Source organism: Schistocerca cancellata, chromosome 3 (genome assembly GCF_023864275.1).
Source record: "Schistocerca cancellata isolate TAMUIC-IGC-003103 chromosome 3, iqSchCanc2.1, whole genome shotgun sequence".
NCBI lineage: Eukaryota > Metazoa > Arthropoda > Insecta > Orthoptera > Acrididae > Schistocerca > Schistocerca cancellata.
In genome coordinates, this window is record NC_064628.1 from 745,297,137 (window position 1) to 745,323,931 (window position 26,795).

General features: G+C 46.0%; 1 protein-coding gene across 1 annotated transcript in view; it reads left to right on the forward strand.

Annotated features, from left to right (window-relative positions):
- The window catches only part of LOC126177000 (uncharacterized), a 548,346-nt gene that overhangs the window by 326,794 nt on the left and 194,757 nt on the right, over positions 1-26,795 (forward strand). The window lies entirely within an intron of this gene.

Below are 26,795 nucleotides of genomic sequence, written 5' to 3' on the forward strand. Positions count from 1 at the left end.
AAAATCTGGTCCTCGCCATTTTACGACCAGCGCTGAGTCGCATGGTGTATGCGCGCTAGCGAAAGGGCACACCTACAGTGATCAGCCACTACATTATGACCACCTACCTAATAGCCAGTGTGTCTTTCTTTGGCACTGATAACAGCGGTGACGCATCGTGGCATAGAGGCCAAAAGGAGTTGGCTTCACCTAACGGCGATTCCCGGGAGGAGGGCGATGAACTCTGATGCCACATTCAGTTACATCCCAGATGTGTTAGATCGGGTTCAGATCTGGCGAGTTGCTGGGCCAGCGCATCAACTGGAACTCCCCACTGTTCTCCTTGCACCCCTCCACCACTTCACACCTGTCACCAAATTCTGGTCCTCGCCATTTCATGACCAGCGCTGAGTCGCATGGTGTACGCGCTGGCGAAAGGGCACACCTACAGTGATCAGCTACTACATTATCACCACCTGCCTTAGAGCCGGTGTGTCTACCTTTGGCACTGATAACAGCGGTGACACATCGTGGCATAGAAGCCAAAAGGAGTTGGCTTCACCTAACGGCGATTCCGGGGAGGAGGGCGATGAACTCTGACGCCACGTTTAGTTACATCCCAGATGTGTTCGATCGGGTTCAGATCTGGCGAGTTGCTGGGCCAACGCATCAACTGGAGCTCCCCACTGTTTTCCTTGCACCCCTACACCACATCACAACATACCTGTCACCAAAATCTAGTCCTTGCCATTTTATGACCAGCGCTGAGTCGCATCGTGTATGCAAGCTAGCGAAAGGGCACACCTACAGTGATCAGCCACTACATTATGACCACCTACCTCATAGCCGGTGTGTCCAGCTTTGGCACTGATAACAGCGGTGACGCATCGTGGCACAGAAGCCAAAAGGAGTTGGCTTCACCTAACGGCGATTCCCGGGAGGGGGGCGATGAACTCCGACACCACTTTCAGTTACATCCCTGATGTGTTCGATCGGGTTCAGATCTGGCGAGTTGCTGGGCCAGCGCATCAACTGGAACTCCCCACTGTTTTCCTTGCACCCCTCCACCACTTCACACCTGTCACCAAAATCTGGTCCTCGCCATTTTATGACCAGCGCTGAGTCGCATGGTGTATGCGCGGTAGCGAAAGGGCACTCCTACAGTGATCAGCCACTACATTATCACCACCTACCTAATAGCCGGTGTGTCTACCTTTGGCACTGATAACAGCGGTGACGCATCGTGGCATAGAGGCCAAAAGGAGTTGGCTTCACCTAACGGCGATTTCCGGGAGGAGGGCGATGAACTCTGACACCGCGTTCAGTTACATCCCTGATGTGTTCGATCGGGTTCAGATCTGGCGAGTTGCTGGGCCAGCGCATCAACTGGAACTCCCCACTGTTTTCCTTGCATCCCTCCGCCACTTCACACCTGTCACCAAAATCTGGTCCTCGCCATTTTATGACCGGCACTGAGTCGCATGGTGTATGCGCGCTAGCGAAAGGGCACACCTACAATGATCAGCCACTACATTATGACCACCTACCTAATAGCCGGTGTGTCTACCTTTGGCACTGATAACAGCGGTGACACATCGTGGATTAGAAGCCAAAAGGAGTTGGCTTCACCTAACGGCGATTCCGGGGAGGAGGGCGATGAACACTGATGCCACGTTCAGTTACATCCCAGATGGGTTAGATCGGGTTCAGATCTGGCAAGTTGCTGGGCCAGCGCATCAACTGGAACTCCCCACTGTTTTCCTTGCACCCCTCCACCACTTCACACCTGTCACCAAAATCTGGTCCTCGCCATTTTACGACCAGCGCTGAGTCGCATGGTGTATGCGCGCTAGCGAAAGGGCACACCTACAGTGATCAGCCACTACATTATGACCACCTACCTAATAGCCAGTGTGTCTTTCTTTGGCACTGATAACAGCGGTGACGCATCGTGGCATAGAGGCCAAAAGGAGTTGGCTTCACCTAACGGCGATTCCCGGGAGGAGGGCGATGAACTCTGATGCCACATTCAGTTACATCCCAGATGTGTTAGATCGGGTTCAGATCTGGCGAGTTGCTGGGCCAGCGCATCAACTGGAACTCCCCACTGTTCTCCTTGCACCCCTCCACCACTTCACACCTGTCACCAAATTCTGGTCCTCGCCATTTCATGACCAGCGCTGAGTCGCATGGTGTACGCGCTGGCGAAAGGGCACACCTACAGTGATCAGCGACTACATTATCACCACCTGCCTTAGAGCTGGTGTGTCTACCTTTGGCACTGATAACAGCGGTGACACATCGTGGCATAGAAGCCAAAAGGAGTTGGCTTCACCTAACGCCGATTCCGGGGAGAAGGGCGATGAACTCTGACGCCACGTTCAGTTACATCCCAGATGTGTTCGATCGGGTTCAGATCTGGCAAGTTGCTGGGCCAGCGCATCAACTGGAACTCCCCACTGTTTTCCTTGCACCCCTCCACCACTTCACACCTGTCACCAAAATCTGGTCCTCGCCATTTTATGACCAGCGCTGAGTCGCATCGTGTATGCGCGCTAGCGAAAGGGCACACCTACAGTGATCAGCCACTACATTATGACCACCTACCTAATAGCCGGTGTGTCCAGCTTTGGCACTGATAACAGCTGTGACGCATCGTGGCATAGAAGCCATAAGGAGTTGACTTCACCTAACGGCGATTCCCGGGAGGAGGGCGATGAACTCCGACATCACTTTCAGTTACATCCCTGATGTGTTCGATCGGGTTCAGATCTGGCGAGTTGCTGGGCCAGCGCATCAACTGGAACTCCCCACTGTTTTCCTTGCACCCCTCCACCACTTCACACCTGTCACCAAAATCAGGTCCTCGCCATTTTATGACCCGCACTGAGTCGCATCGTGTATGCACGCTAGCGAAAGGGCACACCTACAGTGATCAGCCACTACATTATGACCACCCACCTAATAGCCGGTGTGTCCAGCTTTGGCACTGATAACAGCTGTGACGCATCGTGGATTATAAGCCAAAAGGAGTTGGCTTCACCTAACGGCGATTCCGGGGAGGAGGGCGATGAACACTGATGCCACGTTCAGTTACATCCCAGATGGGTTAGATCGGGTTCAGATCTGGCAAGTTGCTGGGCCAGCGCATCAACTGGAACTCCCCACTGTTTTCTTTGCACCCCTCCACCACTTCACACCTGTCACCAAAATCTGTTCCTCGCCATTTTATGACCAGCGCTGAGTCGCATGTTGTATGCGCACTAGCGAAAGGGCACACCTACAGTGATCAGCCACTACATTATGACCACCTACCTAATAGCCGGTGTGTCTACCTTTGGCACTGATAACAGCGGTGACGCATCGTGGCATAGAGGCCAAAAGGAGTTGGCCCCACCTAACGGCGATTCCCGGGAGGAGGGCGATGAACTCTGACACCGCGTTCAGTTACATCCCTGATGTGTTCGATCGGGTTCAGATCTGGCGAGTTGCTGGGCCAGCGCAACAACTGGAACTCCCCACTGTTTTCCTTGCATCCCTCCGCCACTTCACACCTGTCACCAAAATCTGGTCCTCGCCATTTTATGACCGGCACTGAGTCGCATGGTGTATGCGCGCTAGCGAAAGGGCACACCTACAATGATGAGCCACTACATTATGACCACCTACCTAATAGCCGGTGTGTCTACCTTTGGCACTGATAACAGCGGTGACACATCGTGGATTAGAAGCCAAAAGGAGTTGGCTTCACCTAACGGCGATTCCGGGGAGGAGGGCGATGAACACTGATGCCACGTTCAGTTACATCTCAGATGGGTTAGATCGGGTTCAGATCTGGCAAGTTGCTGGGCCAGCGCATCAACTGGAACTCCCCACTGTTTTCCTTGCACCCCTCCACCACTTCACACCTGTCACCAAAATCTGGTCCTCGCCATTTTACGACCAGTGCTGAGTCGCATGGTGTATGCGCGCTAGCGAAAGGGCACACCTACAGTGATCAGCCACAACATTATGACCACCTACCTAATAGCCAGTGTGTCTACCTTTGGCACTGATAACAGCGGTGACGCATCGTGGCATAGAGGCCAAAAGGAGTTGGCTTCACCTAACGGCGATTCCCGGGAGGAGGGCGATGAACTCTGATGCCACATTCAGTTACATCCCAGATGTGTTCGATCGGGTTCAGATCTGGCGAGTTGCTGGGCCAGCGCATCAACTGGAACTCCCCACTGTTCTCCTTGCACCCCTCCACCACTTCACACCTGTCACCAAATTCTGGTCCTCGCCATTTCATGACCAGCGCTGAGTCGCATGGTGTACGCGCTGGCGAAAGGGCACACCTACAGTGATCAGCTACTACATTATCACCACCTGCCTTAGAGCCGGTGTGTCTACCTTTGGCACTGATAACAGCGGTGACACATCGTGGCATAGAAGCCAAAAGGAGTTGGCTTCACCTAACGCCGATTCCGGGGAGAAGGGCGATGAACTCTGACGCCACGTTCAGTTACATCCCAGATGTGTTCGATCGGGTTCACATCTGGCAAGTTGCTGGGCCAGCGCATCAACTGGAACTCCCCACTGTTTTCCTTGCACCCCTCCACCACTTCACACCTGTCACCAAAATCTGGTCCTCGCCATTTTATGACCAGCGCTGAGTCGCATCGTGTATGCGCGCTAGCGAAAGGGCACACCTACAGTGATCAGCCACTACATTATGACCACCTACCTAATAGCCGGTGTGTCCAGCTTTGGCACTGATAACAGCTGTGACGCATCGTGGCATAGAAGCCATAAGGAGTTGACTTCACCTAACGGCGATTCCCGGGAGGAGGGCGATGAACTCCGACATCACTTTCAGTTACATCCCTGATGTGTTCGATCGGGTTCAGATCTGGCGAGTTGCTGGGCCAGCGCATCAACTGGAACTCCCCACTGTTTTCCTTGCACCTCTCCACCACTTCACACCTGTCACCAAAATCTGGTCCTCGCCATTTTATGACCAGCGCTGAGTCGCATCGTGTATGCGCGCTAGCGAAAGGGCACACCTACAGTGATCAGCCACTACATTATGACCACCTACCTAATAGCCGGTGTGTCCAGCTTTGGCACTGATAACAGCTGTGACGCATCGTGGATTAGAAGCCAAAAGGAGTTGGCTTCACCTAACGGCGATTCCGGGGAGGAGGGCGATGATCACTGATGCCACGTTCAGTTACATCCCAGATGGGTTAGATCGGGTTCAGATCTGGCAAGTTGCTGGGCCAGCGCATCAACTGGAACTCCCCACTGTTTTCCTTGCACCCCTCCACCACTTCACACCTGTCACCAAAATCTGGTCCTCGCCATTTCATGACCAGCGCTGAGTCGCATGGTGTACGCGCTAGCGAAAGGGCACACCTACAGTGATCAGCCACTACATTACCACCACCTACCTAAGAGCCGGTGTGTCTACCTTTGGCACTGATAACAGTGGTGACACATCGTGGCATAGAAGCCAAAAGGAGTTGGCTTCACCTAACGGCGATTCCGGGGAGGAGGGCGATGAACTCTGACGCCACGTTCAGTTACATCCCAGATGTGTTCGATCGGGTTCAGATCTGGCAAGTTGCTGGGCCAGCGCATCAACTGGAACTCCCCACTGTTTTCCTTGCACCCCTCCACCACTTCACACCTGTCACCAAAATCTGGTCCTCGCCATTTTATGACCAGCGCTGAGTCGCATGGTGTATGCGCGCTAGCGAAAGGGCACACCTACAGTGATCAGCCACTACATTGTGACCACCTACCTAATAGCCGGTGTGTCCAGCTTTGGCACTGATAACAGCGGTGACGCATCGTGGCATAGAAGCCAAAAGGAGTTGGCTTCACCTAACGGCGATTCCGGGGAGGAGGGCGATGAACTCTGACGCCACGTTCAGTTACATCCCAGATGTGTTCGATCGGGTTCAGATCTGGCGAGTTGGTGGGCCAGCGCATCAACTGGAACTCCCCACTGTTTTCCTTGCACCCCTCCATCACTTCACAACATACCTGTCCTTGTGATGTGTCGCATAATGCTGTTGAAAATTGCCACTGTCATCGGGAACATGATAGTGCTAGGTGTACGTGGCCTGCAACCTATGTACGATACTCCAGTTGCGCTGCACCCATGTATACCCACGTGAATGTTCCAGAGCATAATGGAGCCGCCGCCAGCTGTCTCCGCCAAGCGGTACAGGTGTCAAGGAGCTGTGTCCCTGGAAGAAGAGAGATTCGCGCCCTCCCATCGGCATAATGAAAAGGATATCGATGAGTCGAGACGCGTCAGACCTTGCAACGCTCTTCCATTGCACCAGCGTTCAGTGCCGGTGGTCACGTGTCCATTTTAGTCGTAGCTGCCGACGTCACGGTGATGGTGGAGAGGGGGCGGTGAGGGGGGTGGGGGGTCCACTGCCTGATTGTCTGGTCCTCACGGTCTCCCGATGTGACTGAGTTTCAGTGCATGGTGGTTTATGTTCACAGAACAACGTTTCGAGATCTGGTAGACTTGAGACAACGCATCTACGCTGCAGTAGACTCCATACTACCTTTCATGCTTATGGACATGTGGCGAGAAGTGAAGCATCGTTTCAGTATATGTCGAGCTACAAACGGTTCCCACGTTGAACTGTACCAATATGCATAAAAATGTTTGAGCTCCTGCGTACAACAATGGGCAAGTATAGTTATGAACCTTAAAAAAAATGGTTCAAATGGCTCTGAGCACTATGGGACTTAACTGCTGAGGTCATCAGTCCCCTAGAACTTAGAACTATTTAAACCTAACTAACCTAAGGGCATCACACACATCCATGCCCGAGGTAGGATTCGAACCTGCAACCGTAGCTTTCACGCGGTTCCAAACTGTCGCGCCAGAACCGCTCGGCCATTCTGGCCGGCTGTAGTTAGTAATAACCTGATTGAGTAGGCGCATGCTACGGAACGAAATACACGCTGTAAACATTAACGAACCACCTACGGTATGAATCATACTATCCGTGCACTGTCGGTTAACACTTTAAGCACTATGCCAGGCCGGCCGAAGTGGCCGTGCGGTTAAAGGCGCTGCAGTCTGGAACCGCAAGACCGCTACTGTCGCAGGTTCGAATCCTGCCTCGGGCATGGATGTTTGTTATGTCTTTAGGTTAGTTAGGTTTAACTGGTTCTAAGTTCTAGGGGACTAATGACCTCAGCAGTTGAGTCCCATAGTGCTCAGAGCCATTTGAACCATTTTGAACCACTATGCCAGTACGCCTCATAGGCACGCATGTATCGGCTGTGTGAACATCGTCCGTATCGCATATGGATACATATTTTCCATTCGCTGAAATATGTTTTCCCGCATGTTCCATGACAGTCAGCTGTAGGATAACCACAGTAGTTCATATTTTGTCTGATAGATGCAGGAAAAGCCGATTTACAAGCGTCTTTTACTGAAGATTTAGTAGGCACATAAGATACTATCTGTGGGAACTGTCATGAAGAACAGAAAGTGCCTGCCAAAAAATTTCAAAACTTTATTTTGAGGGTCCTATTGTAGCACTTGAATGGAAAAATAAAAAAGTTATTTATTGTGGCTCTTCGCAAAACGTTAGGGAACCAGCAAAGAGGTTTCAATACGTTCAGTATGAGGTTTTACAAGAAAAAATGTCCGCCTCCACAGCTGAGTGCCTGTGCGACAGTGCGACGGAATGCCATGCGAGGGGCACGGGTTTGATTCCCTGCCGGGTTGGAGATTTTCTCCACTCGGGGACAGTTTATTGTGCTGTCTTCGTCATTACTTCATTCTCATCAGCACGTAAGTCGCTGAAGTGGCGTCAACTAAAAAGATTTCCAACAGGTGGCTGGGCAGCCTGCAGGTGGGGCTGACGGCCTAGCCACACGCGCTATTGTCAAATGTCAGTTAAGCCAAAGATTATCATAATCTAACATGAACAAGACAGGTTTAGAGCACGTCAGTCAGATTTACAGCTACTACCCAGTCGCAAGTAAAACAATGACGTGATGGAAAAAGGCTTTTCTTTGCCGTTTTCCTAATGTCTGTTGTGAATGGTTTTTATACAAGAGTGTTACCAAGCAACAAATATCGCTAGTGGAATTTATAAAAAAAAAAGGTAATATGGACCTGTTAGTTGCAGGACGAGGTATTCGATCAGTGTAACTAACACAAACGAAGAGCCTAGATAGATAATTTGGATGCAATTTTCGAGAAAAGGTACCAGCTACTGCCAAGAAAGTAAATGCCACGTGCTACTCTAAAGTTTGTTCTAACAAAGTAAAGAAAGTGACTGGCAAGTTCATGACGAAAGAAAGCAGATGGGTGTACAAAGACTGTAGTGTTGGACTTTCTGTACCATTATATCTTCGCCGGCCGGGGTGGCCGAGCAGTTCTAGGCGCTACAGTCTGGAACCGCGCAACCGCTACTGCCGCAGGTTCGAATCCTGCCTCGGGCATAGATGTGTGTGGCGTCCTTAGGTTAGTTAGCTTTAAGTAGTTCTAAGTCTACGGGACTCATGACCTCAGATGTTAAGTCCCATAGTGCTCAGAGCCATTTGAACCATTATATGTTCAAGAGGATTATTTAGAAGCAAATTACATATAAAATGTATGTAATTATCTTTTGTCGTAAAATATGAAATAAATATTGACTTATGAAGTTATTTTCTGTTTTTATTTGCGAGCAGATGCAAGACTTTTTTCGGGGTGTGGGGGGAGGAGGGCAGATTTATCGTGTTTAAAATGAGACTAACAGTGTGCCTCTAAGCTGCTCCACAATTGCTTAAATATTCATTAAATTTGCTAGAAAATCGTCAGTTCACCTACAAAATCGAGGAGGAGAGATAGCAGCGTTGAATACATTAAATGCTTAATTGGACTGTCATTGTACTCGACTCCTTGTATGATTTGAAAACGAACAAAATTATGACTCATTGTACCATACTATACTCATGTTCAGAAAAAAAACGGAACACCTTGAACGACTGGAGATAGGACATTCATATTCACAGGACATGTACGTTAGCATGTTCTGCAGAAATGATTAGCATTTCAGTGACCTCAGCTCAGCAGGTGTCCTGTTGCGTAGTGGGCATGGGGTCCGCCATGGGCCCTGATAACTTATTCTATGCGTGATGTCATCGACGCTTATAAGGCACAAATGACGTCCTGTGGTATAGCCATCCATGCTGAACCACCAGGTTCCAAAGTCCATCTGTGGCGGTTCGCATTGGCTCACTGCACTGCACCTGTCATTTCACCATACCACGCACATTTTCGTTTGGCGGCAAGGCTGGTAATCTGGCGGCCCAAGGCAAAAGGCCGACCAAGAAGACACCAGTTCGTGAGCAAAATGTGGTCATGCATTGTCTTGCTGAAAAATGGCGTCTGGGGTATTGTGCAGTAGCGGTGTGGTTAAGGGTCTCAGGGTCTCATTCACGTGGGTCAAACTGGTCGCAATGCCCTGGACACGCACCAACTGTGATTTGTGGTAGTAAGAAATAACACTCCACACCATAAGGCCTTGAGTTGGCGCAGTATATAACATGTTGTATGAATGGAGTCACCGCGATGCCGCTCCTCCTGTCTGTGGTGAGCCAAAATGCGGCGATCACTTTCAAAGAAAGGGAACCTGCATTCGTCCGAAAACAATGTCTGATGCCTTTCCTATTGCCGTTGACGTCGTTTCATACATAATTGCCGTCTAGCATGTTTCTGCACATTCGTGAAAGCTAGGGGGAGAAGTGGACGACACGCGCGTAGCCCGTGAACCATGCTGTAATAAATGGTAACGGACTGTCACCCCTGATAGTGTATGTGATACGCTGTTCCACTCTTGCGCCAGAGGCGAGGAGGACGGAGATCTGCCCTGCAGTGTGTGATATTCGCTATTTTTGACTTCATTGAAACAGCAAATACGAGTAGTTAATACTTTCAGCCAGAAGGCAAATAGTTGTTTATAAATAATGATTAATGTATAATGAGGCGTTGCATGGCGACGGTGGAATTTTCTAAATAATGTAATTCGTCGTCTTTGGGTGGCAATATAAACAGAAAAATACGGATAGATATGCGATCCTTCACTATTTTGTTCGCTGGAGAACAAATGAAGCCTTGAGCGCTAAAAAGACTTGTCCTGTTTTTCTCAAGTAAGACGGACGCAGATTTGTGGCAGTCTGATCGAATTTTTACTAAATGTATAAAAACGTGTTATGTCTAAGTTTGAGTGAAGTGTAAAGAACTGTTATAACTTACCGTGACGACGCACGAGCGACTCAAAGAAGACAATGGCTATATAAAAGAGCGCTCAATGGACATGATACGGACATAAAAATCTACCGTCATTGTAGTACTAAGCTTAAGGTACGGTATAGGTTTTAGTTACAATAAATATTTTATCCGGGAATACTGAATCATTTAGCAGTGCTCATCCCTATTATCTCCTCAGTATTATTTTAATTTTAATTATGCATTTTGCTAATATTACAGACACCAAGATCAGCAGTCCAATGTGCGTGTTACATTGATAAAAAGAAAACTGTTTTATCGTCTTCTTGCATCAGCTTTAATATTGAATTTCCCTTTTGTGTGATGTTACAGTTGTTTTTGCGCCCTTAAGAACTTTCTGGTCCCTTAGGAAATTGTTTTGACATAACAATAACTTCACAACCGGGTATGATCGTATCTACGATCATGAAGTAATTAGAAAGACGATAACGCAATTTCTTACTCAATAGCACGCTAATTGTGACTGCTGAAACGCGTACGTTTCATATGTATTCATTACCAGCGATGGCGAGGCATGACAGAATCTCTGACCAGAGAGTTATTTATCGTTGCTAGTCTGCGCTTGACCGCGCGAGAGTTCAGTTCGAGAGTAGTAGCGCGCGGGAGACAGTAGAAGTAGCATGTTGCGAGTCGGCAAGAGCAGTTGCGAGTTGCACTCTGTCGGCAGTAGTTGTAGCGAGTGGACGGTTGTACTGAGCGGGCTCGACATGGGTCGGCGGCGTGCTCTCCCTCCATTCCATCTCTGGTCATGGTTCGCGACGAGGTATTTTGTTATAGAAGGTAATGAAGCAGCATTGCGCTCAGCTAATAACATCTGTTAATTGTAGTTAATTTGTTCAAGAGATGCCCCAATAATAATTATTTATAAAGTAAATCTTTTAAAGAAAGTAATCATTTCAATTTAAAGAATTTTTCCACCCTTTTGAAGAAAAAGATTCATTTCAATTTAAAGATCATTTCCTATGCATTTCCTCCAAGAATCAGAATTAAATATACGCCAACGTTGCACGAAGCTGTGCCAAAAATAAGAGCAGATGGAGTTTTACTGAAGTAAAAATTTATCAGGTTTAATTATTTCACAGGGCCGTAGGTCAGCGCTGCTGTACCTATAAAATTTGTCAGTTTTAATTATTTGTGTTGAGATCTTACAGTCAGTTCATGGTTCGTTATCTAATTAACATTATTGTGGGTTTAATGAGCAATCTTCATTTCTTAACGTTAATTTTGTGGGGAGTTAACATACTGGCTCATTTGTTATTCAGTTAATAATATGAAATTTTCACGGGGAGGTTACGCTTGGCTCATTTTTATTATTCAGTTTTGTGGGAAGACAGCATAAGGCTCCCATTTCATTTAAATATTTAAACATTTTTGCGGGGAGGTTACACTTCAGTTAATATTTTAACATTTTTGCGTGGAGGTTTCACTGCCTCAAGCCACGCGAAACTGCAAGTAAAAACTATTCACATCTCATAATGCAATATTTTATGACAATGGTCAATCCATGATTCTTACGCCAATTGTGATTGATAAAACAGTAGGCTAAATCTCAATTTCCATTGAATAACAATATCACTTTTATTTTGTAACATCACAAGTGCCATTCGGATGAGGCGTCGATCTTCTCTGGGGTTGGTCTTGGTGGTGCGACCTGACCCACCTCGTCGTGTTCCACGGCCTTCCGTGAACCATTCGGCACACAACCTTTGCTCTCCCTAAACACTCTGTCCCACACGAGAGGCAGTTTCCCAGATCGGTGCATCACGTTCTCTCACGCCAATAATGCGTCGTCTTTCAAACTCTCTGATTCGACGGTACGGTTCGCGCATACGTCTGGGAGGCATCCTGCACGTCTGCACGAGTCACTCTGATCCATTACCTAGCGACAACGAGGTCCGCAGGCGCATTTTACTGGTAGATGGTATTGCTCTATTGATGAACGTCCTGTCTCTAGTCGTTCGAGGTGTTCTGTTTTTATCTGGGCATGAGTGTACATGACTCATGTCGGCTACAGTTCCGTTTCTGTGTTATTTGTCTCATTGGGGTCTTTTGCAAGGTACCTGCCCCAAATGCCCATTTCCAGCAATTCCCTTCGCAATGGGAACTGATTGAGAAGGACCTACATTCACAGGCAGCACTAATTACCGTTTGGTTTGAAACCAGTTGTCATTGACAAGCAATGAAACTTGTCTCCGGTTGCAGTCGGTTAGGATACTTTTATGACCACTCTTTTTAAGCCATTGCACATGGCCGCGAGTAACTAATCGTTCCTTGTAGACTTGTTGACTAGTCTACTTTGACACACCAGACAATTGAGGATATTTACACACGTTGTGACCATGGGCACATACCAACCTTACAGCTCTTTTCTGCCATTGTGTCACGATTACATTCATACCTAAATTTCTGCCCTCACTCCCTACCTTACTCAGTGCCATGACTTTGAAACGATATTGTAAAAAACTTCTAAACTTGTGTATGCGTCTGTCTGATGTCTGATAATTGATTAAAACTTATTCTAATATTGAAATGTGTAAATTGCGGCGCAGGACACCAAAACTGTGTTAAAATTAAATTTTGAACGGAAATACGCGGTCACGGAACACGATGCGAGATCCAGGATAGCTTTACATAAAACAATTCGCCTGCGAGAGAGGAAACCGTTTTCAATGAAATTTACATACGCCATTTGGCTGCGAAACAAATTACACAAATTAAAATGTTGGCCCTGAATATTATTAATCTTTATCTTTAGCCTTACAAACAACGACTACCAGAACTTTTAATTTATCTATACGGCAAATGAAGAAAAAATTTAACTCTTCTGACTTTCTGATAAAATTACTTGAAAACTTACAAGATAGAACTTTTCTGAAATCCCTTACCGATTTGAAACCTGTGAAATGGCATGATATTTTTACAAACATGTTCTGACAATCACTGCGCCTTACAGTCAACATGAATTTTGCTGCACTACGTGTGCGCGTGGAGCGCTCGTCTGTCTTGCAACCTGTTGCTGTTAGAAATATTGATCTGCCTAACCAAAATCAATTTTCATTTACCGTACTTGCGATGTACAATGCAAGATGGTGTCCCATCAATTTTCACAAAAATGCTTCTGCAGCACACAACTCGCTAAATGCAATGAGAGTATACAAAACAAATTCATAAGGGTAAAGAATGAAAACTGAGGAACTAAAATTAACGACTGATAAGTGAGAACACAGATTCCATGTATAAATAGGATTCATTAAACCATAACAACAGTACACCGTTTCATAAAGTTCTTGGCAAAATTTTTCTTAATTTTCCTGTGCACAATTTTTTTCCTTAACACTTGTTTCAATTTTAAGACAAAACCATATGCTGCAGTATAAAATTTCTGCACCGAACTTCAATCATACGCAGTGTTCTAACAATAAGAGACCACACAATCACACACACACACACACGGGTAAAACACTTATCACCCGCAAAGAATTTATAAAATTTTGTTGTTGTTGTTGTTGTTGTGGTCTTCCGTCCTGAGACTGGTTTGATGCAGCTCTCCATGCCACTCTGTCCTGTGCAAGGTTCTTCATGTCCCAGTACGTACTGCAACCTACGTCCTTCTGAATCTGCTTACTGTATTCATCTCTTGGTCTCCATCTAAGATTTTTACCCTCCAAGCTGCCCTCCAATACCAAATTGGTGATCCCTTGATGCCTCAGAATATGCCCTACCAACCGATCCCTTCTTCTAGTCAAGTTGTGCCACAAATTTCTCTTTTCTCCAATTCTATTCAATACCTCCTCATTAGTTATGTGATCAACCCATCTAATCTTCAGCGTTCTTCTGTAGCACCACATTTCAAAAGCTTCTATTCTCTTCTTGTCCAAACTATTTGTCGTCCATGTTTCACTTCCATATATGGCTACACTCCATACAAATACTTTCAGAAACGACTTCCTGACACTTAAATCTATACTCGATGTTAACAAATTCCTCTTCTTGAGAAACGCTTTCCTTGCCATTGCCAGTCTACATTTTATATCCTCTCTGCTTCGACCATCATCGGTTATTTTACTCCCTAAGTAGCAAAACCCCTTTACTACTTTAAGTGTCTCATTTCCTAATCTAATTCCCTCAGCATCACCCGACTTAATTCGACTGCATTCCATTATCCTCGTTTTGCTTTCGTTCAAAAATGGTTCAAATGGCTCTGAGCACTATGGGACTTAACATCTATGGTCATCAGTCCCCTAGAACTTAGAACTACTTAAACCTAACTAACCGAAGGAAATCACACAACACCCAGTCATCACGAGACAGAGAAAATCCCTGACCCCGCCGGGAATCGAACCCGGGAACCCGGGTTTGCTTTTGTTGATGTTCATCTTATATCCTCCTTTCATGACACTGTCCATTCCGTTCAACTGCTCTTCCAACTCCTTTGCCGTCTCTGACATAATTACGTCATCGGCGAACCTCAAAGTTTTTATTTCTTCTCCATGGATTTTAATGCCTACTCCGTCGGGGAGAGGCTAAAACCCTGTCTCACTCCCTTCCCAACAACTGCTTCCCTTTCATGTCCTTCGACTCTTATAACTGCCATCTGGTTTCTGTACAAATTGTAAATAGCCTTTCACTCCCTGTATTTTACCCCTGCCACCTTCAGAATTTGAAAGAGAGTATTCCAGTCAACATTGTCAAAAGCTTTCTCTAAGTCTACAAATGCTAGAAACCTAGGTTTGCCTTTCCTTAACCTTTCTTCTAAGATAAGTCGTAGGGTCAGTATTGCCTCTCGTGTTCCAACATTTCTACGGAATCCAAACTGATCTTCCCCGAGGTCAGCTTCCACCAGTTTTTCCATTCGTCTGTAAAGAATTCGCGTTAGTATTTTGCAGCTGTAACTTATTAAACTGATAGTTTGGTAATTTTCACATCTGTCAACACCTGCTTTCTTTGGGATTGGAATTATTATATTCTTCTTGAAGTCTGCGGGTATTTCGCCTGTCTCATACATCTTGCTCACCAGATGGTAGAGTTTTGTCAGGACTGGCTCTCCCAAGGCTGTTAGTAGTTCTAATGGAATATTGTCTACTCCCGGGGCCTTGTTTCGACTTAGATCTTTCAGCGCTCTGTCAAACTCTTCACGCAGTATCATATCTCCCATTTCATCTTCATCTACATCCTCTTCCATTTTCATAATATTGTCCTCAAGAACATCGCCCCTGTATAGACCCTCTATATACTCCTTCCACCTTTCTGCTTTCCCTTCTTTGCTTAGAACTGAGTTTCCATCTGAGCGCTTGATATTCATGCAAGTGGTCCTCTTTTCTCCAAAGATCTCTTTAATTTTCCTGTAGGCAGTATCTATCTTACCCCTCGTGAGATAAGCCTCTACATCCTTACATTTGTCCCCTAGTCATCCGTTCTTGGCCATTTTGCACTTCCTGTCAATCTCATTTTTGAGACGTTTCTATTCTTTTTTGCCTGCTTCATTTACTGCAGTTTTGTATTCTCTCCTTTCATCAATTAAATTCGGTATCTCTTCTGTTACCTAAGGATTTCTACTAGCCCTCGTCTGCTGCCTTCACTATTTCATTCCTCAAAGCTACCCATTCTTCTTCTACTGTATTTCTTTCCCCCATTCCTGCCATTGTTCCCTTATGCTCTCCCTGAAACTCTGTACAACCTCTGGTTCTTCCAGTTTATCCAGGTCCCATCTCCTTAAATTGCCACCTTTTTGCAGTTTCTTCAGTTTTAATCTACAGTTCATAACCAACAGATTGTGGTCAGAGTCCACATCTGCCCCTGGAAATGTTTTACAATTTAAAACCTGGTTCCTAAATCTTTGTCTTACCATTATATAATCTATCTGAAACTTTCTAGTATCTCCAGGGTTCTTCCATGTATACAACCTTCTTTCATGATTCTTGAACCAAGTGTTAGCTATGATTATGCTCTGTGCAAACGTCTACCACGCGGCTTCCTCTTTCATTTCTTAGCCCTAATCCATATTCACCTACTACGTTTCCTTCTCTTCCTTTTGCTACTGTTGAATTCCAGTCACCCATGACTATTAAATGTTCGTCTCCCTTCACTACCTGAATAATTTCTTTTATCTCATCATACATTTCTTCAATTTCTTCATCATCTGCAGAGCTAGTTGCCATATAAACGTGTACTACTGTAGTAGGCATGGGATTCGTGTATATCTTGGCCACAATAATGCGTTCGCTATGCTGTTTGTAGTAGCTTACCCGCACTCCTATGTTTTATTCATTATTAAGCCTACTCCTGCGTTACCCCTATTTGATTTTGTATTTATAACCCTGTATTCACCTGACCAAAAGTCTTGTTCCTTCTGCCACCGAACTTCCCTAATTCCCACTGTATCTAACTTTAACTCGAAAAATAAGCTTCACACGAAAAAATGTATAGAATCCAAAGTGCCATCACAGCCATCACAGCCCGATTGGGGTGGGGTGGGAGGCAACTTTAAAATTTCAATTGGGACCTCGCATTTTTTATTGCAGAATCAGATTCTACATGAAAATCTACGTAAATTTTGTCTTAAACATTTGTTTTGATTCTTGGAATCCATGTTCTCATTTCTGCGTGGAAAATGGTTACTGATAAATAAAAAATACTTATTTACTTCATAATTTTTGATTCGCTTAAACTTAAACTCTCTCTCTCTCTCTCTCTCCCGATAGGGTGGGGTTTGAGAGAGAGAGGAAATTACAAATTTTGACCCAAATATTAATTTTTTTCACAGATGGGAAAGCTTATTTTTCGAGTTATTCTGGTTGGTCAACTTAAAACTTACGCCCTGTACAGGGTGATTCACGAATATATGCAAATATTTTAATATTTACTCTTTGAATAAAAATAAAGAAAGAATTTCACGTAAATATAGGTCCGTAAATGTTTAGTTACGGAGTTACGGCTAATAAAAGATTTTGTTGAAATTTTGCAATTTTGCTAATATGAAGCCATCGCAAAACCGTACGAGGTTAAAGTAAAGCACGATTTCCATTTGTTTCGTTGTTACTGGTCGGGTGAATCTAATAAAAATGTCCCAGACGTGTATGTGCAGTAGTTTTCCAGGACATACTGAAAAGCAAATATTTATATACAAGTAAATTTGTTTACTTTTATTAGCAATTTAGAAACGTTTATATCATTGTTGGCAACCGCTAGTGAATTGTTTCAGTCCTTTCCTAACCTTGAAACGAATTACTTTTCTGTGTTGTTCAGTGAAAGAACATAATAACAACAGTGTATTTTAGTGAAACCTCATAGTAACTGTTGTAGTATTAACAAAAGCAGATTATCTGACATATACATACAGTTGCAGTTAACGTTATGCAATCACTCTTCCAAAATAAATTCTCAACAATTTCTGTTGAAAACTTTGTGCAATTGTGTTCAATTTAAAAAACAAATTGGGTCAAGCAGTTAATAAACTAAAAAATTTACGAAATTACGTCTTCGCTTGCATATGTATTGTATATATATGCATGCAAAGACGTAATTTCGTTATATATATATATATATATATATATATATGAGCTAGATTGCCTTAGAGAACTTGCATTCATATCATCTCAGTTCCACAAAATTTTTCCTCAGAATAGATTATCATAAAATCCTTTATAAATAATGTTACCTCCACTACGCGGCAGGTCAGATTCCATCATTTTCAAAGCAGGTACATCGTCTGACTGTCTAACACACACTGTCTGCTAATCTGACATAGTAAAGGTAATTTCTCTGGAACAGACTACGAAGAATGTGGTTATATCGATGCAACGGACGTTGAATACATAGATCAAGTTTACAATTACATTCACATTAATGACCAAAACTACCTGAAAATTTTAGTGGCAAATAAAACAGTCCACTTTCAACTTATGTCAGCGGCGGAGTGTCACAAGACCACCTGGCACGAATACAAGCAACCTACAGCGCTCCAAAGTGATCAGTGTGCAGTTTTAAGAAGGTGACCAATATTTTGTCCTGTGAGCTTACATTGCGTAATAATGCATATTAAAAGAAGAACTGCAATGACCAAACAAGCCTTCAGAGATACACGGTCCAGTGAGATTAACGTGACCACCGCGTATGTTCAACGACAACGTGCAATAACCACTCACAGACGGCAGGTAGCATCACTAGCAATGGAAGGTATGTAAAGACGCCGGGTAGAACGGAAAACAGTGCACTCGTTGAAATGCGGAAACTGAGCGATTTATGTGACGTCCGAAAGGTCATGATCATTAACTTTCGGGCCAAGCGTGGAAGTACACTCCTGGAAATGGAAAAAAGAACACATTGACACCGGTGTGTCAGACCCACCATACTTGCTCCGGACACTGCGAGAGGGCTGTACAAGCAATGATCACACGCACGGCACAGCGGACACACCAGGAACCGCGGTGTTGGCCGTCGAATGGCGCTAGCTGCGCAGCATTTGTGCACCGCCGCCGTCAGTGTCAGCCAGTTTGCCGTGGCATACGGAGCTCCATCGCAGTCTTTAACACTGGTAGCTTGCCGCGACAGCGTGGACGTGAACCGTATGTGCAGTTGACGGACTTTGAGCGAGGGCGTATAGTGGGCATGCGGGAGGCCGGGTGGACGTACCGCCGAATTGCTCAACACGTGGGGCGTGAGGTCTCCACAGTACATCGATGTTGTCGCCAGTGGTAGGCGGAAGGTGCACGTGCCCGTCGACCTAGGACCGGACCGCAGCGACGCACGGATGCACGCCAAGACCGTAGGATCCTACGCAGTGCCGTAGGGGACCGCACCGCCACTTCCCAGCAAATTAGGGACGCTGTTGCTCCTGGGGTATCGGCGAGGACCATTCGCAACCGTCTCCATGAAGCTGGGCTACGGTCCCGCACACCGTTAGGCCGTCTTCCGCTCACGCCCCAACATCGTGCAGCCCGCCTCCAGTGGTGTCGCGACAGGCGTGAATGGAGGGACGAATGGAGACGTGTCGTCTTCAGCGATGAGAGTCGCTTCTGCCTTGGTGCCAATGATGGTCGTATGCGTGTTTGGCGCCGTGCAGGTGAGCGCCACAATCAGGACTGCATACGACCGAGGCACACAGGGCCAACACCCGGCATCATGGTGTGGGGAGCGATCTCCTACACTGGCCGCACACCACTGGTGATCGTCGAGGGGACACTGAATAGTGCACGGTACATCCAAACCGTCATCGAACCCATCGTTCTACCATTCCTAGACCGGCAAGGGAACTTGCTGTTCCAACAGGACAATGCACGTCCGCATGTATCCCGTGCCACCCAACGTGCTCTAGAAGGTGTAAGTCAACTACCCTGGCCAGCAAGATCTCCAGATCTGTCCCCCATTGAGCATGTTTGGGACTGGATGAAGCGTCGTCTCACGCGGTCTGCACGTCCAGCACGAACGCTGGTCCAACTGAGGCGCCAGGTGGAAATGGCAAGGCAAGCCGTTCCACAGGACTACATCCAGCATCTCTACGATCGTCTCCATGGGAGAATAGCAGCCTGCATTGCTGCGAAAGGTGGATATACACTGTACTAGTGCCGACATTGTGCATGCTCTGTTGCCTGTGTCTATGTGCCTGTGGTTCTGTCAGTGTGATCATGTGATGTATCTGACCCCAGGAATGTGTCAATAAAGTTTACCCTTCCTGGGACAATGAATTCACGGTGTTCTTATTTCAATTTCCAGGAGTGTATTTCCGAAACGGCTAAGTCTGTAAACAGCACGCCTGCCGTTATGGTCAAAGTATACCGTGCGTGGGAAAAAGGTACTGTCCAAAACTGGCTTCGAGACAAGTGTGTTGCACCACGAGCCGTAGATGACAGGGGTGAAAGATGGCTGCGGATATGTGTACAGGGGGGTAGATGTGCAACTGTTGAACGACCAAGGGGCTACCAACAGTATCTCCTCAATGACCGTTTAGCGACCTTTGCTGCGTTAGGGTCTTCGCAGCAGGCGTCAACTGTCTCCCGTGCATCGGCGACGAAAGCTGGAATTCGTACACCAGTACCAGAACTGGACGTCCACTGAAAGAAGGGCCGTATGTGGCATTTTCGGATGAATCACATTTTACGCTCCATCGGACAGATTGGCGTTGACGAGTACGGCATGAAACGTCCGGAAAAAAAAAAATGCGCTGCAACTTTGAGGGAGCGTTATTGTCTGGGCAAAGTTTCCATGGCGTTCCGTGGGTGATCTCGTCATTCATTAAGGCAACGTGGGTCAACGCAAATTTGCATCTATCCTTGGGGGCCATTTTCACCCCTATATGCAGTTGTTTTTCCTCGGACGATGGCATCCACCAGCCGGACAATGCAACATGTCACACAGCTCTCAGAGAACGTGTGTGGTTCAAAGAGCATCAGGATGAATTTGCAGTACTCTTCTAGCCACCAAACTCCCCGGATTTGAACCCAATTGAGAATCTGTGGGAACACCTCGATCGGGCTGTTCGCTCAGCCAAGAAACCTAGCGCTTAAGTCGGCATGGCTCCACATCCCTGCCGCTATCTTCTAGAACTTCATTGACTTTGTTCCTGCACTTCTCGCACTGCAAAATGTGTTTTTATTCAGGCTTTTGACAGGTGGTCACAGTGATGTGGTTGGACGGTGTGAAAGTAATTTATTGAAGACCTTAATACAGAAATAAGAAAGAAACACATCAAAACGTTTATTTCGAACATTTTAAGCTACGATTGAGAAGGGTGGATCCTGGGGAAACAAAAAAAGAAAAAAATTACAACCAACAGATATGTAGGTACAGAGAAGAGCCACAAAAACATCCTCGATCGGAAAAAAAAATTATTATTGAATACTGAAAGGAAAAGTAAACTAATTGGACACTTATGGAGAGGTTTACTATCTTTGTCCCGAAAAAAGCATGTTCTTTGATTATTTTTTTCTCTGAATGTATTATAGATATCAATGTCAAATTTGGTCAAAATGTTTATTGATATTTCATCTACAAACTGGAATTTTTTCGACTGCAAATGTCGAAGAACAAAGGCGGAAGGGCTACAGAAAGAAACAAAATTTCGATGTAGACCTCCACGCGCGGTGTATCACAGGTTAGCCGGCTCGTCTGAAATCAAAACTGAGCTGACGTTAGCGAAGTATATAAGATTCTTTAGGAATTGTACCTCGCTTATGTTATTTCGACCATATGAAATAAAATGGCGGCCATTCGAAAAAAATAGGGGTTTTTCATCGATTTTTCGACTTCGTCGGTCAAGTAAAAAATTTATAGTTGGTGGACCGTAATAAAAGTGGTACAGCTCCTAGACAGTTTAGTTAGCTTCACCGGAAACAAAGGATCATATCAATCGGTTCAGTAGATTTGAAGTTACTATACCGCGCGATAAAAAAAAGGCATTTTGAGAAAAATGCGTTTGAAGATTTGACTACATGGAAATGCAATATTATGTAATTTACGTTCAATCTGCGATTCCGGGTCCATACACTAGTCCTTTCTCTTCCTCATAGAGGGCGTTCTGCTCGCTGTGGGCCATCCTGCGCTGCTCCAGAGCCTCTCGTACGGCCGGTGACAAGCGGTTTTCGGCCGCTTGAATCCGGTGGTCATCCGAATGCTTCGCGAACTGCGTCGAATGGAGTCACAGGGTGACGTCCATTGTTATCATGATCTTCAGAATTGCTCAATACCCTTCGTTGAAGCTGCTCACTGCCAGGAAAGTCGCAATCTCCACCGTTTTCACACCAGAATATAAATGCTTGGGGGCTAACTTCCAAACACACGCGTTCAAAGTTTCATTTGAATTTTGTGTGTTTCCCCCAAAGCACCGGTACAATAACTCGTCCTCCGAACGAAAAAACTGGTCCGTGAAAAAGGTCGATTTCAGGCAGGTGCATTTTTTTGTTCAACCGCGAATAGCAAACATTTCCGTTTCGTTTTCGGAAAAACCATTTCAGGGGTGGATTCTAAACACTTTTATGGATCCAAAAATGCAATTTAAAAAAATTTTTGTTTCTGTACCAAAACATAGTAAACCTCCCCTTAATTCGACGTAACAGCTTCATGAAAATCATTGTTCAAGAAAAAATCCTGGAGAGAAATATCAAGAGGTAGGTATTGAAGATCTGTATTAAAAAGTGCCTTAAATGAAATTAACAGCAGCAACTACAACCAAATGACATAATCGGCGAGCGACAGTAAAGGGTGGTTACGTCAACAAGACAGTGCCTTATTAGTTTCTTATGAAGATGACGGATGAAAAGGAGATGGGCTGTCACATTTTGTTCTGTCCCCTCCAGCGGCTTCCTACGATATTGTGCTGCTGGTATTTCAGCGTGTACTAGGACTGCATACATGTACCTGCAAATGAACAAAAAGCAAGTTACGTAACTTTGCTTTTTCAATGTGATAATTAGAACCTTGTGATTAATCATTCTAATGCAATTGTACCTTGGTTGAAATGAATGTTCAGATACCCGCTTGAAGTGGCATAAGAAAACGTCAGAGAGACATTATTAGCGGAAGTGAATGTGAACTAAACTCTGCCAGAATACTAGACGCCTGTCTTAACCGCTTTTGCAGCCTCCTTGGACTTCAGAGTAATTATTATCAAATGATAACACCAGACAAACAGAAGACAAAATACACCACCGAGCGCCGCTTAAAAATGGTGATGATGCTGCTGAAGCAATCGAAAATTGGTGAGGATTTTCTCACTAATATTGTTAGTGTGCAATATTAAATGGCATCAATGAATCTAGTAATAAAACAGTCGAGTGGAATGTCGTGGCAAGGAGGAAAAGTATTGACATGGGGAAGAGATGGCGCTGGTATTAGTAAAATTTTTGTTTCCTTATCTTCGTACGTATAATGCAATAGCGTAGTTAAGTTCTCAACTTCATATACGAAATAGTGTTCTTGATACGACATTTTTGGTAATTTTCGGTGCGTTGCGTTAAAATGGATGACCAGGAAGACTGTAATATTTTGAAATAACTTTGTTTTAAATAGTTTCTCAGTTCGAATTCTTTTGTAGCTGATAATGGTTTATAAGGAGTCAGCTCCACCGGCCGCTGTGACCGAGCGGTTCTGGGCGCTTCGGTCCGGAACCGCGCGACTGCTGCGGTCGCAGGTTCGAATCCTGCCTCGGGCATGGATGTGTGTGATGTCCTTCGGTTAGTTAGGTTTAAGTAGTCCGAAGTTCTAGGGGACTGACGATCTCAGATGTTAAGTCCCATAGTGCTCAGAACCATTTCCTCCATTTCCAACTGTTAATAAACGGGCACAGGAACTCCAACAAGCTGTGTTTCCATTGAAGGTGTTCCAAGTGAATAACACCCTAAAGCGACAGTCACAAATGGAAACATCGTAGAGTGTGCTATACTGTGTACTGTACCGGACGTTCGGCAATTAAACGTCTATGAAACAGCTCATGCAGTAGACCAATGGATTCCAGCCTGGGGGTAATTACCACTTAAAGGGTAAAATGAAATTTTCTCAGGGGATCAAAAGTTTCGATCGTGTTTTCGGTCACGAAACTAAATTACACTCCTGGAAATGGAAAAAAGAACACATTGACACCGGTGTGTCAGACCCACCATACTTGCTCCGGACACTGCGAGAGGGCTGTACAAGCAATGATCACACGCACGGCACAGCGGACACACCAGGAACCGCGGTGTTGGCCGTCGAATGGCGCTAGCTGCGCAGCATTTGTGCACCGCCGCCGTCAGTGTCAGCCAGTTTGCCGTGGCATACGGAGCTCCATCGCAGTCTTTAACACTGGTAGCATGCCGCGACAGCGTGGACGTGAACCGTATGTGCAGTTGATGGACTTTGAGCGAGGGCGTATAGTGGGCATGCGTGAGGCCGGGTGGATGTACCGCCGAATTGCTCAACACGTGGGGCGTGAGGTCTCCACAGTACATCGATGTTGTCGCCAGTGGTAGGCGGAAGGTGCACGTGCCCGTCGACCTGGGACCGGACAGCAGCGACGCACGGATGCACGCCAAGATCGTAGGATCCTACGCAGTGCCGTAGGGGACCGCACCGCCACTTCCCAGCAAATTAGGGACACTGTTGCTCCTGGGGTATCGGCGAGGACCATTCGCAACCGTCTCCATGAAGCTGGGCTACGGTCCCGCACACCGTTAGGCCGTCTTCCGCTCACGCCCCAACATCGTGCAGCCCGCCTCCAGTGGTGTCGCGACAGGCGTGAATGGAGGGACGAATGGAGACGTGTCGTCTTCAGCGATGAGAGTCGCTTCTGCCTTGGTGCCAATGATGGTCGTATGCGTGTTTGGCGCCGTGCAGGTGAGCGCCACAATCAGGACTGCATACGACCGAGGCACACAGGGCCAACACCCGGCATCATGGTGTGGGGAGCGATCTCCTACACTGGCCGTACACCACTGGTGATCATCGAGGGGACACTGAATAGTGCACGGTACATCCAAACCGTCATCGAACCCATCGTTCTACCATTCCTAGACCGGCAAGGGAACTTGCTGTTCCAACAGGACAATGCACGTCCTCATGTATCCCGTGCCACCCAACGTGCTCTAGAAGGTGTAAGTCAACTACCCTGGCCAGCAAGATCTCCGGATCTGTCCCCCATTGAGCATGTTTGGGACTGGATGAAGCGTCGTCTCACGCGGTCTGCACGTCCAGCACGAACGCTGGTCCAACTGAGGCGCCAGGTGGAAATGGCATGGCAAGCCGTTCCACAGGACTACATCCAGCATCTCTACGATCGTCTCCATGGGAGAATAGCAGCCTGCATTGCTGCGAAAGGTGGATATACACTGTACTAGTGCCGACATTGTGCATGCTCTGTTGCCTGTGTCTATGTGCCTGTGGTTCTGTCAGTGTGATCATGTGATGTATCTGACCCCAGGAATGTGTCAATAAAGTTTCCCCTTCCTGGGACAATGAGTTCACGGTGTTCTTATTTCAATTTCCAGGAGTGTATTTTCAAAAATTCATAAGATTGTAATACTGATTGTATAAGTTTTCCAATACTTAATCGTGGATACTCGGATAACAAAAGTCATGGCATACCGATGTACATGTACACAGATAGCGGTAGTACCGCGTACACAAAGCATAAAAGGGCAGTGCACTGGCGGAGTTGACATTTGTACTCAGGTAATTAATGTGAAAATGTGATTGTCGCCGTACGACGGGAATTAACAGACTTTGATGCGGAAAAGTGCTTGGAACTAGACGCATGGGGCATTAAATTTCGGAAATCGTTAGGGAGGTCCGTAGTGTCAAGAATATGCCAAGAATATCAAATTTCAGGGGTAACTTTTCACCACGGAAAATGTAGTGGCCGACGGCCTTCGCTTAACGAGTGACAGCAGCGGCGTTTGAGTAGAGTTGTCAGAGCTAACAGACAAGCAACACTACGTGAAACAACCGCAGAAATTAATGTGGGATGAACGACGAACGTATTCATTAGGACAGTGCGGCGAAATTTGGATATACTGAATTATGGCAGCAGACGACACCATCTACAGTGCCTCTCTTGGGCTGGCGACCATATCGACTGGACCCTAGACGACTGGAAAACTGTGCACTATCAGATGAGTCTCGATTTGAGTTGGTAAGAAGTGATAGTAGGTTCCGAGTGTTGCACAGACTGCATGAAGCCATTGACCCAAATTGTCAAGAAGGCACTGTACAAGCTGGTTGTGGCTTCATAGCAGTAGTAGTGTAATGGCGGTATCACCCTAATTTTCATATCAAATTGATATTCAAATTAATTAAATTGATCAATTCATCCCCCCACTGCCCCCGACTACACCCAACCCTGCCCCGAGTATGCCCCCCCCTCCCCACCCTCCCCCTCCCTCAACCTATCCTATTGGTGGAAATTTCGTTTTTTGGCGGAAATTTTAAATTTTAGTGGGAATTTCTTTGTCCCAGAGCTTTGCAGACATCCCCTCCCCCCCCCCCCCCTAGAAATTGGTGGGAAAATAAAATTGGCGGTGGCTTTTCTCGGGATTCGAACCCAGGTCCTTCTCAATGGAAAGCCCAAGTGCATCCTCCTAACACAATTATATCACCGGAAGTGCTTGGAATTGAGGGAAATTGAAAATGGCAGTGCTCTATCTGGGACTTGAACCCTGGTTCTACTGGATGTAAAGCCCAAGTGCACCCCGAACTCAGGAAACTGTTCAGATGCAGGAAAGGAAGGTAAGGTTAGTGTACTTTATTTTGGTCAGAAAAATGAAGTAAAGATAGGTCCTAATTACGTAATTAATCATAAAGATCGGGCCTAATTACACAACTATATGCATAGCGCTACACAAGGACAGCCTAAAATCGTAATATAGCTCGAAAACTGATGATACCATACAAATGATGTTATTCTGCTGGGAAAAAATTTCGCAATACCACTCGAAACTAGTGACAGACACACTCGAACTTTACCCTTCAGCTACAAGCTGGCGGGAAAAAAGGTACGTGTGTTAGTTACTATATTTATTCTTTTTGGCTGGAAATATGTTCAACT